At 56.8% G+C, this 14764-nt stretch overlaps 1 pseudogene; it reads right to left on the bottom strand.

Moving 5' to 3' along the window:
* Window positions 1–4855: 4855 nt before the first annotated feature.
* The window catches only part of LOC102433013, a 25820-nt pseudogene continuing 15911 nt past the window's right edge, over window positions 4856–14764 (bottom strand).

Genomic DNA, 14764 nt, shown 5'->3' with positions numbered 1-14764 from the left:
TCTGCACCACAGAGCTCTTTCCACGCTGTCGTCCCCCCCCACCCCAGACAAGCAGCGCCCCAGGAGACGGCTTTTCCTGCGCCTCCGCCCTTCCTTCCAGCAGCATCTCCCGTTGCCTGGGAAACCTGAGCTGGCAGCCCCAAGCCCAGATGGCAGCAGAGAATGCAGTCGCTGGGGGTCCCTGGGAACCCACGCTGGCCTGCGCCCATGGCAACTTACTGTCGATGTCAGTGTTTGGGGTGAATGAGAAGCGCCGTTGCTGCGTCGTTGGTCCAGTGAGGGTTCCAGGCATTTTCCACTTGCCAGACTTCTTCGGTTCCGTGGGAGGAAAAAAGGGGGCTTCTTTTTTCTTTTGTGCCACAAGAATTTGGCAGCGAATGCCAACCTAGGGTAACGTGAGAAAGTGCATTAGGTGGGCCTGTGGCTCTCCTGCCGCCCCCTCTGGGTGTTATACCACGGGAGGCTGATGCCAGCTCCTCAGGACGCAGGGCTGCGCCTTCCCTCGCAGCTGGAGGTAAGGCTGGTCTGGTGCCTCCTGTGCCCAGGGAGAGGCAGGTGCGTGCGTGACCCAAGAAAGGGGCAGAGCTCGCAGATGGAACCGCCCAGCACCCATGGAGTCTTCGTAGAGGTGGCAAAAGAAAAGACACTCCTGCCCAGCCGTGTGGCTCAGTGGTTGAGCGTCAACCTATGAACCAGGAGGTCACAGTTTGATTCCCGGTCAGGGCCCATGCCCGGGTTGCGGGCTTGATCCCCAGTGTGGGGTGTGCAGGAGGCAACCGATCTAGGATTCTCTCTCATCATTGATGTTTCTCTCTCCCTCTTCCTTCCTCTCTGACGTCAATAAAGAAATATTTTAAAAGGAAACTGAAAAAAGACGTCCCCTGAAATGGACACTGGACACTGCCAGCCCTGGCGCCTCTGCTCTCTTCTTGGTGGAGGGTCAGGTCGTGGCTTCCCGTTTGGTTTCCTGTCCCTCCTCCACCGGGAACGGCGTTTGGGCCTCTCCAAGGGGCCCCCATCCTGCACGTGCTGACTCGCCACCGCGCAGCCCCACGCCCACCCGCTGTCCCCGAGCAGAGGGGCATCTGCGGGGCAGCGGGGACCCCCCTACCCCCCACCGCCAGCCCACAGGCGCGCTGGAGAGGACCCCGTAAATGCATCTTTCAGCAGCCGCTGCGACTGTCATCACCGGTTTATTTTATCTCTGGCCTCCGGGCATTCACGCTGCTTCCCCGTTATTAGTCATATTATATCATCAGCCGCAATTTTGCTTGTCAGCCGGTGGGGGAGGGGCGCTGAGGAGAGAGAGGGGCCAGCTCTCTCGGGAGAGGAAGGCGGGAGGGTGACTGCGCCCTGTAACTGTGGCTGCTGAAGGCTTCCTCTGGCCCGGCCCTGGGCGCACTGCACTCCCTGTTGTCTGCGGGGACCTGGGAGCCAGCTTTATCGAAGGCCAGCAAGGCCGGGCCCCTGCTGACTGGTGCCTGCCTCCGGGGGTCTCAGGGTGTCTCCCGAGCCGGAGGGGACCGTGGCCAACCTGTGGCTGGGCAGGAACCCTAACAACAGCCTGATTGGGTCGGGGAAGAGCTCAGACTGTGGAGCCAGACGGCCCGGCTCTGCCACTGACATGCTGTGTGATGTGGGCAAGTTGCTAAACCTCTCTGAGACTGAGGCGGGGACAGGACAGGACACTACCCACGAAAGCTCCTAGCAGGGTGCCTGTCACCCAGCCCCCTCCCCCGTCAGCACAAGGGGAGCAGGACTCCAGAGCCCCCTGGTGCTCGGCACGCCCCTCCCCCCAGGGAGAAGGTGGCTTGAGCAGGACAGTGATGACTGCCCCTCCTTGGAACTGCCCCGGCGGGTGTCCTGCCGAGCGGGACCAACTCCTAAGGTCTGACTTGGATGTTCTGCCCTTCGAGTCTCAGCCGGACGATCGGCCGCAGCCAAACAACAGACGGAGATGGTAACGTGGCACCGGGGGCTAAATAGGCGGAGAGGACCACAGGCCACCGCGGCCGCGGGCCAGGCTGTCAGAGGTCTCAGGCGCTGCGCTGGGTGCAGGGACCAGCTCCCTCTCAGCCCCTTCGCTCCTGGAATACGAATGAGCTGCTTCCCATTGTGAGCGCTGGCGAGCGCGAGGCCAAGGCCCCACGGAACCGGCGGTGGAAACAGTGAGCCCTTTTGGGATGAGACAGTGCAAGGGAGAGCAGCCACCGGAGCCAGTGACAGCAAAACAAAGGGGACCCGTGACTCAGCACGAGGACAGGCCGCCTGTGGCGAGGAGCCGTCCCACACTCCAGCTTAGCGGCTTTCTGGTCTGAGCCACACCAGAGGGGGCGAGGCAGCGTGGCTCAATGGGTGAGCGTTGACCTATTAACCAGGAGGTCGCGGTTCGATTCCTAGTCAGGGCACATGCCGGGGTTGCGGGCTCCATCCCCAGTGTGTGTGTGAGGGGCGGGGGCAAGGAGGGGGGGATGTAGGAGGCAGCCAATCAATGGTTCTCTCTCATCATTGATGTTTCTCTTTCTCTCTCCCTCTCTTTTCCTCTCTGAAATCAATAAAAAATACATATTTTTTAAAGTCTCAGAGCTCATCAGAACCAAGGCCTGGCGAGGAACGGGGTGTCCGATGGCTTCAGCAATGGGCAGCCTCCTTGATGGACAGTGAAGAGAGTGAGGAACGGTGTCTTGGCAGCTCCCCAAAAGTCTTCCAAGATCTTCTTTTTATTCTTAATTGACAGATTGTTTTCTGTCATGAACAAGAATTCTATCAAATGTTTTTCTGCGTCCATGGGCATGGTCATATTTTTTTTTTCTTCTCCATTTTGTTATTATGTCAAATTACACTGCTTGGTTTTCAAATATCAAACCAACCTTGCATTTCTGGAGTAAACTTTACTTGGTGATGAAGTAGTATCCTTTTACTATATCTCTGTATTAGATTTACTAGAGTTTCGGTTAAGATTTTCCATCCTTATTTATGAGAGGTATAAGCCTGTGAATTTCTGATATTGTAATGTCCTTGTCAACTTTTAATATCAGGGTTTTGCTGGCCTCATAAGATAAGTTGGGAGGTGTTCTTTATTAGAGTTTGTATGAAATTGGTATTATTTCTTCCTTGAATGTTTGAAAAACTACCCATGAAGCCACCTAAGACTGAAGTTTTCTTTGTGAGAACATTTTAACTTACAGATTGGTTTTTAACAGTATAGGGTTCTTGGGATTTTCCATTTCTTCTTGTGGTAGTTTTGCTAAATTGTAGTTTTTAGAGAGGTGCTCGTTTATCCAGGTTGTCACTTTTATTAGCATAAAAGTTGTTCATAATATCCTATATAATAAAAGCCTAATATGCTAAGTGTCCGACCGTTCATTGGACTGTTGGACCAGTCGCTATGACGTGCACTGACCACCAGGGGGCAGACGCTCTGACCGGTAGGTTAGATTGCTGCTGGGGTCCAGCAGATCGGGACTGGGTGAGACGGGCTGGACACACCCTGGAACCCTCCTGTGGTCCCTCCCTGGCCCTGTTCATGCACCGGTGGGGTCCCTCAGCCTGGCGTGCAGGGATTGGGCTGAAACCAGCTCTCCGACATCCCCCGAGGGGTCCCGGATTGCGAGAGGGTGCAGGCCAGGCCGAGGGACCCCACTGGTGCATGAATCCGTGCACCAGGCCTCTAGTCTTATTATAACACTTGAAATATCATTGGAACCTGCGGTAATGGCCCCTTTGTATTTCTGATACTGGGATGAAAAATGTGGGGGTTATTTCTTCCTTGACCCGTCTGAATGGGATTATCAATTTTATTTATCTTTTCAGTCACCTAACTTGGCTTTGTCATTTTTTCTATTGTGCGTCTATTCTCAAGTGCACTGATTCCTACTCTTGATTACATTCTTCTTTGCACTTTCTTTGGGTTTAATTTACCGGGTGCTGTTTGTTTGTTTAGGTTTATGAGACGGAAGCTCAGATCATTGGTTTTCAACCTTCTTATTTTCTGAATCATGTGTTTAAAACTACAATTTCCATGGAAGCACTTGAGCTACTTCTCCCAAGTTTCAATATGTTTATTGCCATTATTTTCCCATTCAAAGTATTTTCTAAGATCCATTGTTTTCTTGTCTGGCCCATGGGTTAGTCTGGAGCGTGTTGCTTACCTCCCCGAGGCTTGGGGACCCTGCAGCACCTCCTGTTATTATTTCTCCTGTAATTGCCCTCGCTCAGGGCGCACTGTGATTTCACATTTTGTCCAGACCTGCTCGGCATCTGGCCTGTTGGGGAGGGTTCCAGGCTCCGTGAGCCCTGCCCTGCCCTGGGGCCGCCGGTCGCTGCGTTTCAGCTCTTGGTCACTTACTATCACTTTAATAGGCGACATTGCCTGTGCTTTGCCCCTTCCTGTGGCCCAGGCTGCCGGGGGCTCACACCCTGGAGGCCCCCGCGGCTGCCTCGGTGCCGCTTTGCTGGTGGCCGGCGCTCTCAGCGTTTGCTTGGGACACTAGTTCAGCCTCCTTTCTAAGAGCAGCTTCTTCACAAAGGCTGGCGGGCGGGGTAGGGCAGCTGTTTTCTCAGCAACTAGAAAGGCTGTTCTGTTGTCTCTTGGTGTCCCAAGTAGATCCCGGGAAAGGGTCTGGGGTGTAAGGGTCCCTTGAGATAAACTTGAACCGTGCAGGTGTTGGGACATTCAAGTAGTTGCTAGCGAAGAGGCTGCTCTACGCAAGCAGGACCAAGGGCAGGCCTAGGACCGAAAAGACCAGAAGCTTTAATTTCAGTTTTAAGCATACGCAAAATAATTAAATTAACTGCCGGAGGAATCACACAACATGAAACACATGCAGTTGCAAATCACACAGCACTTTATTACTCACACAAGTTCCTGATGCTGCGGGTACAGGCTTGATGGGATCCCAATGGTGCTGTCCTCGGGGGTCCGGCAGTTGGGCTGGTCCGGTCCGGATGCAGGGGGCCGGCGTTCCTCACCTGAGAGCCCGGTCGCGTCTCCATCGGGAGGTACCAGCCGTTCTTCTGTCGTCTGGCAGGAAGAGGAGCGTGGAGCTGTGTCGTTTGCCAGACTGACAAAAGGACGTGCCTTTGTGGCTGTCTCGACAGGCGAGCACCGTTGGCTGGCCAGGACCCATTTTTAAAGCCTGTCCCGCACCCGCAGCAGTTCAGGTGGCTATCAATGAATTACGTCAATGCACGCATGTTAATCTCAAACAGGGCGAGGGCCTACATGTGGTTATCTGGGGAGAGTACCTCACTCACACAAATGGTTATCTTAGCAAGTCACTCTGAGTCAGTCACTGAAGTTCAGATCCTTATCTATGGGGTAACACGCTTCAGAGCAGTGGGGAATGTGTCCTTAATATCACACTTTAAGTTTCAAGAAAGTTAACTCAAACATTTTAAAAACGTTTAAACACTTTTTAGACATTTTTAAAGCATTTTTAAACATTTCCATATATTACTACAACACTTGGATTCCAAAAACGTGAAGTGCCCCCCACGTCTGCGTGCCACTCTTGGGGCCGCGTCATCTTCCACGTGTCACCCCGACGTTAGTGTAGGCGCCACCAAGAGCAGCACGTTAACACTGGTCCTGCCTTTTAAAAGTTTTCCTTCCAGCTTCTCTGTTAGGTCCCGCCTCCAAACGGGGCGCAGTAGAGTCCTCACACCCTCCGGGTGATGGTATTTGGGGTCCCCAAAGGGCCCCGATAAATAATGCCCTCTCCCCTTCCCCAGCTTCTGAGGAAGCCATGCGCACTGCAGAGCGCAAAGCCCCTTTCATCCCCGACACACGGGGACCAAGTTGAGGGCGGAGGGGTGTTGGGGACAGGACACAGCTCACCTCGGGCCCCACACCAGCCTGGGCGCCGGCCCACAGCCGTCCTCGCAGGGAGGGGTACAGCTCCGTCGACAGCCAGGCCCGGGCGCTTAGGATTCAGCGCGTGGCTCCCAGGCCCGTGGGCATCGCAGCCGGGTTCAGAGCAGGGCCAGTCGCCCCAACAAGGTTCTCAGAGTGAAATGGCTCCCGGTCCCGGCCTATGTCGTGTAAAAATGGCTCCTCGCAGCCAGCCGCCAGGTGCAATCCCAGAGCCTGGCGGGGAGGCAGACCTGAGTCCCGGCAGCCACTGGCTGGCCGTGTGTGGGGCGGACCAGCCCCTCAGCTCTGCGTGCATTTGCTGGGCTGGGGCGGGAGCAGGAGCGCGGCCTGGCACTGTGCTGTGGCGGGAACAGCTGGCACTGGTGGGGACTTCCTGAATGTGAGCTGCCGGTCCCGTGCCCAGCCGCAGGCGGGTTATCGTTTATCACGAGTTCTCTCCATCTGAACCGGGGGGTGTCTTGTTGGATCTGATCAAATAATGGAATCACCCTCCCCTGGGAACAGACCTTTAGGCCACTTCACAGCCCACATTCCCTTTCGCTTAGACCCGTGGTCGGCAAACTGCGGCTCGAGAGCCACATGCGACTCTTTGGCCCCTTGAGTGTGGCTCTTCCTAAGCCTTAGGTGTCCCCTAATTAAGTTAATAACAATGTACCTACCTATATAGTTTAAGTTTAAAAAATTTGGCTCTGAAAAGAAATTTCAATCGTTGTACTGTTGATATTGGGCTCTGTGGACTAATGAGTTTGCCGACCACGGGCCTAGACCACATTCCACTGGCCGAGACCATCACCCTTCCCCTCGGACTTGCCCAGGACCCGCCCCGCCCAGAGTTCTCCGCCCGGAAAAAGCGCCTGGAGTCCTTTAATGCCTCTGCCTCCCGTCCCCTTCCTGGTGCTGGCGCCGTTCTGGGGCTCCGGCCCTCTGGTCCCCAATGACCTCATGCATCTGTAATCCTTCACCATGTTCGGCCTGGAGCGTCCTTTCGGCGCCCCGCCAGGTCTGCAGTGGGTTTTACTGAGCCTCCTGTTGGAGCCGGAGCTGAGGCCGGGGCAGCTCGGTCGGTTCGATGGCCTGACCAAGGTCGCAAAGCTGGTAAGAAGCTGAGCGAGCGGCAATGCGGAGGCGGAGCTGCTTTTTCGTTCTTTGCTGTTTAAATCCTCTCCCCGCCCCAAAAGTGTGGTTGAGTTCCGCCTCTGGAAATGGACCTTCTGTACCAGTGATGGCAGAGGTGACACGCGAACTCATTTTTTTGGTTGATTTTTCTTTGTTCATTGGCATTGAAATATATAAAATAAATATCAAAAATATAAGTCTTTGTTTTACTATGGTTGCAAATATCAAAAAATTTCTATGTGTGACACGGCACCAGAGTTAAGTTAGGGTTTTTCAAAATGCTGACACGCCGAGCTCAAAAGGTTCGCCATCACTGTTCTATACCCAATGTGTCACATGGATAGTCAGTGTGTGGCTTTCCTGCCCCACCCTCCTCTCGGCCAGAAGTCAGGAGGAGGCAGACATGCTGGGACGTCCACGCAGCGGTCAGGCGGGCCACGTCCAACTGGCCGAGTGGGCGAAAGAGCGCCCGGCCTGAGGACAAGTCTTACCGCTTATTTGCGTCAAACTGACGGCCATTGCTGGGAAGCAGAATCTCAGTGGACTGAGAAACCGCCGAGAATGGCACTGTTACCGCTCGTTTTATACATTAGAATCCAAGGAGGAGACGGAGGGGTTGCCTGAAACTCACTGGCGGTTGAGGTGGGAGAAAGCCAAGCAGGGGTGGGGGGCGTCCCTGGGATTGGATAGAAAGTACAAGGACAGACACACGCTTCTGTTTGGTGGGTGCAGGATCCTTAACAAGGAACCTTTGCAGCTCAGAGATGGTACGTGGGCAACGAGATAAGAGCGGAATTCTGTGGCCTGGTGCTCTGGGGGAGGCTGTGCCCTGAGGGCTCTGACGTCCCAAGGGCGTTATCTTAGATGCAAAAAGACAACGGACAGGGTCACCTAAGGTAAAAACTGACCTTTGTCAAGGAAGCCGCAGGCCTCGGACGTGACTGGCTTTTAGTTAGGAACTTTGTGTTCAGACCTATGTACGTCCCTGCGTTTATGAGGCCGCCAACGGGCCTCCCCTGGGCTGGTGGGGCTCAGCGTGTGGCCCCTTTTCCGTCCACACCGGGCTCACTAGCGTTTGTGCACTTGATCTTGAATTGCGCCCTCCTAGATGACTCCCCTGCCCACACTCTGTTACTTTCATAGCGTAGTCACACTCCCTCTAAGGCAGCGGTTCTCAACCTGTGGGTCGCGACCCCTTTGGGGGTCGAATGACCCTTTCACAGGGGTCGCTTAAGACCATCAGAAAACACATAGATAATCACATATTGTTTTTGTGATGAATCACTATGCTTTAATTATGTTCAATTTGTAACAATGAAATTGGGGGTCACCACAACATGAGGAACTGTATGAAAGGGTCGCGGTATTAGGAAGGTTGAGAACCGCTGCTCTAAGGGGTTTTGGGAGAAAGGTAAGCCATTTGGGCTACTTAACGACAAGGAAAGGTGTGGAACTCGAGGCTCAAAGTGGACGGATGTTTAGTTGTGGACTTTTTAACCGCATCTTGTCCTTGTTCTTCACCAGATTACCTGAGACAGCTGAACACCCACGTCTCTGAATAGATTGGGGTGTGAGCATGGTGGGGGTCATCTGTCCACTCATTTATTCATTCTGCAGAGAGTCCTGCACCAAGGATTGTAATCGAGCCACATTCCATTAGATTCACCTGAGGTCCCAATTCAAAAGTTGGAGGGATGAGCCCGGCTGGGGTGGCTCAGCGGTTGAGCTTCGACCTATGAACCAGGAGGTCACGGTTTGATTCCCGGTCAGGGGTCAGGGCACATGTCCAGTTTTCGGGCTTGATCCCCAGTGGGAAACGTGCAGGAGGCAGCCGATCGATGATTCTCCCTCATCATTGATGTTTCTGTCTCCCTCTCCCTCTCCCTTTGTCTCTGAAATCAATAAAAAACAAAAAAGTTGGAGGGATGAGAGGAAGAAAGCAGGAGCCATCCCAGCACAGGCTGGAGGGGGCGGGAGAGAAGGGCCCGCACAGGAGCACGGAGCTGCTGGTGTGGGCGGGGCAGCTGGAACATGGTAGGCAGCGCTCAGAGCCGGCCCTGAGGACTGCACGGTGCTCAGTCTCCGGAAGCATCAGGAGAACCCCAGGGGGGGACCCCATGGGGGAGGGGAGGGGGAAGTAAGACCAGGGCTCGCTGTGTTGGAGGTGGGCTGCGGCCTCCGGTTAGCCAGCAGACACTGAGTGGGCCTGGGGCACGGGCAAGGAAAAGTGTCGCCAGACCTTGCGGACACACAGACACAACCAGCAGAGCTGCCTCCTCCCGGGGCTGCAGCACAGCTGTAGCTGGACCTGCACATCCCCGACTCCCGCCTGCCAGCCAGGGGGCCAGCAAGCTAGTCAGCTCTCCGTTGCCTGGCAACACAGCCACGGAGGTTCACAGAATTATAATGAAAAAGCCGCATGCAAATGAGGCAAATTGCAATTAGTGGGAATGGCACCCAGCCTGCCCTTGGGGAGGCACTGGGTGGGGGAGGTCTGGGAGAGATCCGCGCAGCAGACAAAGGAGGGAAGGAGAGAGGAGGGCTTGGTGTGTGGGAACTTGTAGAAAACCATATGCTGGCCTGGGGTCCTGCAGACCTGGGGTGCCTCCCTGAACTGGGGGGGGTTGAATGGGGAGCGCACATCACAGTGCAGACCCTGCAGCCACCGGCCTGTGCAATGCCCTTGCCGCACAGACCAGAGGGAGCAGGGCCAGCAACTCAGTGACTCGAACCCTCTCCTTCTGGGCCCGTCTCTCCGAGATAAATCCAAAAGCTGGTTTCTAGGACAGGCAGCCACCCACTCCTCGGTGGTGGGCATCTGCCCTCCCCCCTCCCACCCAAATTCTTCTCCAAACACCCATCGGCGATGCGACCCTGCCCACCTCCCCACCCGCCCACCTGCCCAGGGCTCCCCTCAGCTGGCTGGTGCCTCTGGAATCGTGAGGAACCCCCAGGAGCAAGGACGGGAGGGAACCTCTGACACTGGGACCAAAGCAAACCTCTACACTGGGACCAAAGCAAACAGGAAACAAAGGATCCCGAAGTCGCAGAGAATGAGGGAGGGAGGAGCGCTGAGGCCACGGAGGAGAGAATGCGTCCGGAAAACAAGAACAGAGGCCCGTGAGCGTGGACTCGGACTCCAGGGCGAGGACGGAGGCAGGCCCCTCCCCCGTGACCGACAGCAAGGAGTGAAGGAACAAGCGTGTTTCCTACAAGGAGGAGGCAGGAGAGCGGAGGATGAGGCGTGGCGGGGAGGGAGCTCCAAGCGGGGACAGGAGGAGCGGGATTTCTGGTGCCACCTACAGGCCCTCAGAAAGGGACCTGCTACCCACTGGACTGGGCCCAGTCCTGCCGCAGTGGCTCCCCGCCCGTCCCCACCACCAGCCGAGAGGGGACGGGTCTGTCCTTTCCCCAGGGGCCAGGGCGCTGGCTGTTCCCTTGTCTGGGTAACCCCACCTGGCAAGTGATTCTTTATCCCGCAGTGCAGGATGGAAAAAGCAGGCCCCCAGCCCGCCTTCCCTCCGAGGGGGGTGAGGGGGGCGCGGGCGGGGCGCTGTGTTTATTTTCCTAAGGGAGAGATAGCCTGGGAGCGTGCCCCAACTTCAAACCCACGGCAGGAATGCGCTCCTATTGTTCTGTCTCAAGGAGGACCTTAGCGTGTGGTTCAGGGTCGCCCTGGAAAGTGCTGGTCATGGAAACTGAGACGCGCCCAGGGACCGGGGCTGATAAACGCCTGCTAATCCCGGCTCCCAGGAGCAGGGCGCTGCCTCCCTCTGGCCCAGGCCTCCGTGGACGGATGGAGGCTGGAGTCACACCAGCCCGGCCCCGCACGTGGACCCCAGGCCACGGGCATGCAGAGCCGAAGTCCTACAATGCAGACAGCTGAGGGGAAACGGAGGCATGGAGGGGCTGCCTGACGGAGCTGAGGTCTCGCACCAGTAGCAGCAGCACCAGAATTCGCCGGGGGTTGGGGCGGGATGTGGGGCCCCCCGTGCTCTAGGCCCTCTCAGCATGTCAGGATGTGTGTTCTCAGAGGGGCTTAGGGAAGACACTGCACGCGAGCCACCAGCCGGGGTTCGGTGGCCCTTGTCTTTCCTAAACTCCAGGTGACGTTTGCAGAACGGGGTCCGGAAGAAAAGAGAAGCTCCCAAGGGAAACACAGGGAAACGGCTGTGGCCCGGGCTCCGCGGAAATCTCCCAGGCAGGCCCCCCGGGCCGCCCACACAGCCGGAAGGTAGGCCCTGAGCACGCGATGGTGGCAGCACAAGTCACCATTGTCAGCTGCAAACAGGCCCTGCTCAGGGCAGAGGGCAGGGACCCCTCGTGCATGTGTCACTATAACCGAATAGGAACGTCCAAGTTCACCTCTTCGACCCCAATCAGATGCCCAGCAGCCAGGTGAGGTGAGGAATGTCCTTCGTTCCAGGAAGCGGTCTTTTTTTTTTTCTTAAATAGATTTTTATTGATTTCAGAGAGGAAGGGAGAGGGAGAGAGAGAAACATCAAAGATGAGAGAGAATCATTGATAGGCTGCCTCCTGCATGACCCCTACTGGGGATCGAGCCTAAACCCGGGCATGTGCCCTGACCGGGTATTGAACCATGGCCTCCTGGTTCCTAGGTCAATGCTCACCCACTGAGCCACACCGGCCGGGCTGGGCTGAGATCTTTGTTCTTTACAATCCTGCAGAGCCTCAGCCAGGTCAGCAGCTGGGGCCGTAGTTGATTCCAGAAGCTTCTACACTTTCCCAGGCCTTGCTTCTTTGCCCCGAGGCTGCAGGTCAGATGCTGCTACGTTGGGAATGTCTGCTAAGAGGGCGGCTGTTCCGGCTCCGCCTGCCCCGCGGCTCTGAGCCCTGCTGGTCGAGGCTCCCGGCTGCGGGTGGGCTGTGTCCGTGGGGACAGTTTATAGACATTGTCGTCCACATTTTTCTGGAAAATCTGAGCGGGCGGGAAACAGGACGGTCGGCCTCACGTTCCCCAGGGCCGTGCAGGCCGGCTGAGCTCCCTCCCACAGAACCTGGGTCAGGTGGTAGATAAGTGAGCGCCAAGTTTGGTAAAAACAAGTGGAAAGTTTTTGTGGTTTCTCCTGGTTTCGCCCGGGCCAGCTGGAGCCCACGGGGGAGGTTCTAGCATTCCCGCCCCACAACGTCAGATCTCCGGGGACTTTCAGAAACACGGCCTCCTGGCTGTCTGTGAAACGGGCCATTTCTTTCATTTTTTAACCTTTATTGTTGATGGTATTACATATGTCCCTTTTCGTCCCCTATTGGCTCACACCGCCCCCTGCCCCAGGCCTTCACCACCCTACTGCCTGTGTCCAAGGGTGATGCATATATCTCCCTCTGAGATAAACAGGCCATTTCCAAGTTCACCTTCCTTTTCCCTCCGTGGCCTCTGAGCGGAGAGCTGGCACTGTCTCCCGCGTTGATGGTCGGGACACTCATGACCAGCTGGCCGATGTGTGAGCAGCGCCAGGTCCCCACTGGCTGTGAGGACGGGAAGGAGGAAGGGGTGATGGGCAGGTGACCTGGCCAGGTGTGTGCTCGGGTGACCTGTGCTCACACGGGAAGGGGTGTGATAGGTTGGAATCTGAAATTTGCCATAAAGCAATGTCTTCTCCCCCGACCTGTGCACCTGCCCGGGCCTTGCTCCACCTCTGTGTCCAGGTAACGCCTTTCCAAACCCCCTGGGCCACAGGAGCCCCACTTCTCTGTGCTCCGTCTCTATGACAGCTCCCTGTTTGACTGCTGCCCGGACTGCCAGCCAACTCGACGGGGCTTCCCAAGACCCAGGCCAGTGTCCCAGCTCCGAGGGCACCCTCACTGGGGGCAGGCAAATGGCTCCTTCCTTTTTTTTTTTTTTACATTTATTTTTATTGGCTTCAGAGAGGAAGGGAGAGAGGGAGATGGAAACATTAGTGATGAGGGAGCATCACTGATCGACTGCCTTCTGCACGCCCCCTAGTGGGGATCGAGCCTAAACCTGGGCATGTGGCCTGACCGGGAATTGAACCGTGGCCTCCTGGTTCATAGGTCCATGCTCAACCACTGAGCCACGCCGGCCGGAAGTGGCTCCTTCCTTGAGTCGCCCTTGACTGTGACCACTGCTTCGCAGATCCACCCTGCAGCAGCTGCTGCAGAAAAGGAGACACAAATAAAAATTCAGAGGCGCTCATGGGCACGGGCCACTGCTCTGACCTCGCGGGTTTGTGCTCCTTGTAAACGCTGACTGAGCCTTTTCGTTGCTTCCCCTCGCGTCTGTCTCTTTTAGAATCTGTCCCCCAGAAAAGTGACAAAACCCTCTCCGGAGAGCACCGTGGGCGGCAGTGCTGGGTCAGAGGGAAGTGGTCCGGAGCCGGCCTGGCTCCCCCTCTGTGAATTCCCGCCTTCGCCCTAGGTCCGCCGTCTGGCTAAGCTCTGTGTGAGTATTTGCGCGAGGAGCTCCGACGCGCTGCCACCTGAGCTCTTGTGGGTAAGTGGGCTCCTTACCCCGCACGTCCGGGTCCGTCCACGCTCAGCGACCAGCCGTTTGTGAGCTGGCCCAGCCGGCGGCCCGGCCCGCACACCGGCCCGGAGACCGCGGGGCCTCACGTCCGCGAAGCAAACACATCCACATGCCGTGTGTCAGCAGGAAGCGACGGCACATGTGTGTGCCGCACAGACGCACACGAGTGCGCGGCACGCGGTGAAAGCGGCTGTTTGGTTAGGACGGAGGGAGGGCTTTGTCGGGGGGGACGGCGGGGAATTAGGTGTTGACTCAGGAGGTGTTCCCCACGTCAGGTTTCAATGGCCACGGGAAGGAAGAGGAAAGGAGAAAAATGGCCCCTTTAGAATGTCTCCATCCATCACCTTCCCTTCGGCAAACACTGCGGAGCCGCTGGAGAGGCGCCCGCGCCCTCGGGGAGATGGAGGCGGCCGATGGCGCGGTTGCTAAGGAAACGCTCTGGGCTTCCGAGCAGCAGAGCAAACAGACATCTGCGGCGCGAGTCAACCATTAATTCGTTAATATTCTTAGCGAGGGGGCCTGGGGAGACGGCGTGTTCCGCCTTGATGCTGAGTTCTCAAACGCTCCCTTTCATCGCCGAGCAAACACTCGTGGCCACTTCACGGCCATTACTCCCTCTCCGCCCGCTCAAGAGGCGGAGGCGGCTCGCGCTCCGATTCTAATGGATCAAAGAAAATGGGAACCGGCCGAGAAGTGGGCTTCGTGGTTTGGTTTTGTTTCTTAATTGGCGGCGGGGTTTTTGTAGAGAATGGAGAATGCATTAAGGGTAGTTTGACTTCAACACAAAGCGCCTTCGGATGGGCAAACAGGTCTGAGTAGAGGCCAGGCCACGCTGGTTGACCCACGGTTCTGCCTGTGCCGATGGCGGCCTTGTCAGCGGCCAGATTTCGTGGCGCAGGGGTAGGAGGAGGTGGGTGCGGAGACCCGAAAGCTCCCTGGGTGTCGATGGGACCTGGCGGCGCAGGCCTGGGCCCTGGGCAGGGGCAGGACTCGACAGGAGCGGGTGTCCCAGCCCCCTGGCTGAGAGGGCGTCAGCGTGGTCCCCTCGGGTGCCCACAGGCCCGGCCCCCGCAGGGTGATGGACAGGTGACCTGTCCCAGCCGGCGCTTGCCTCTGGCCCTCCACAGGGGCCCAGACCATCCTCACAGCATTAGCGAGGGATCTGGAGAGACGGACATTTTCCCTCTCTATCCCAAGTTCCGCCTCTGCTCCCAGCTGGTGCTCCCGGCAGCTCTGGCTGCCCTCCCCCGCCCCCCCCCCCGTGGGCC

The sequence above is a fragment of the Myotis lucifugus genome, unplaced genomic scaffold (assembly GCF_000147115.1).
Source record: "Myotis lucifugus unplaced genomic scaffold, Myoluc2.0 scaffold_582, whole genome shotgun sequence".
In the NCBI taxonomy this organism is placed as follows: domain Eukaryota; kingdom Metazoa; phylum Chordata; class Mammalia; order Chiroptera; family Vespertilionidae; genus Myotis; species Myotis lucifugus.
The sequence above is the reverse complement of the archived record's forward strand: the minus strand, read 5'-3'. Positions and strand labels throughout refer to the sequence as shown.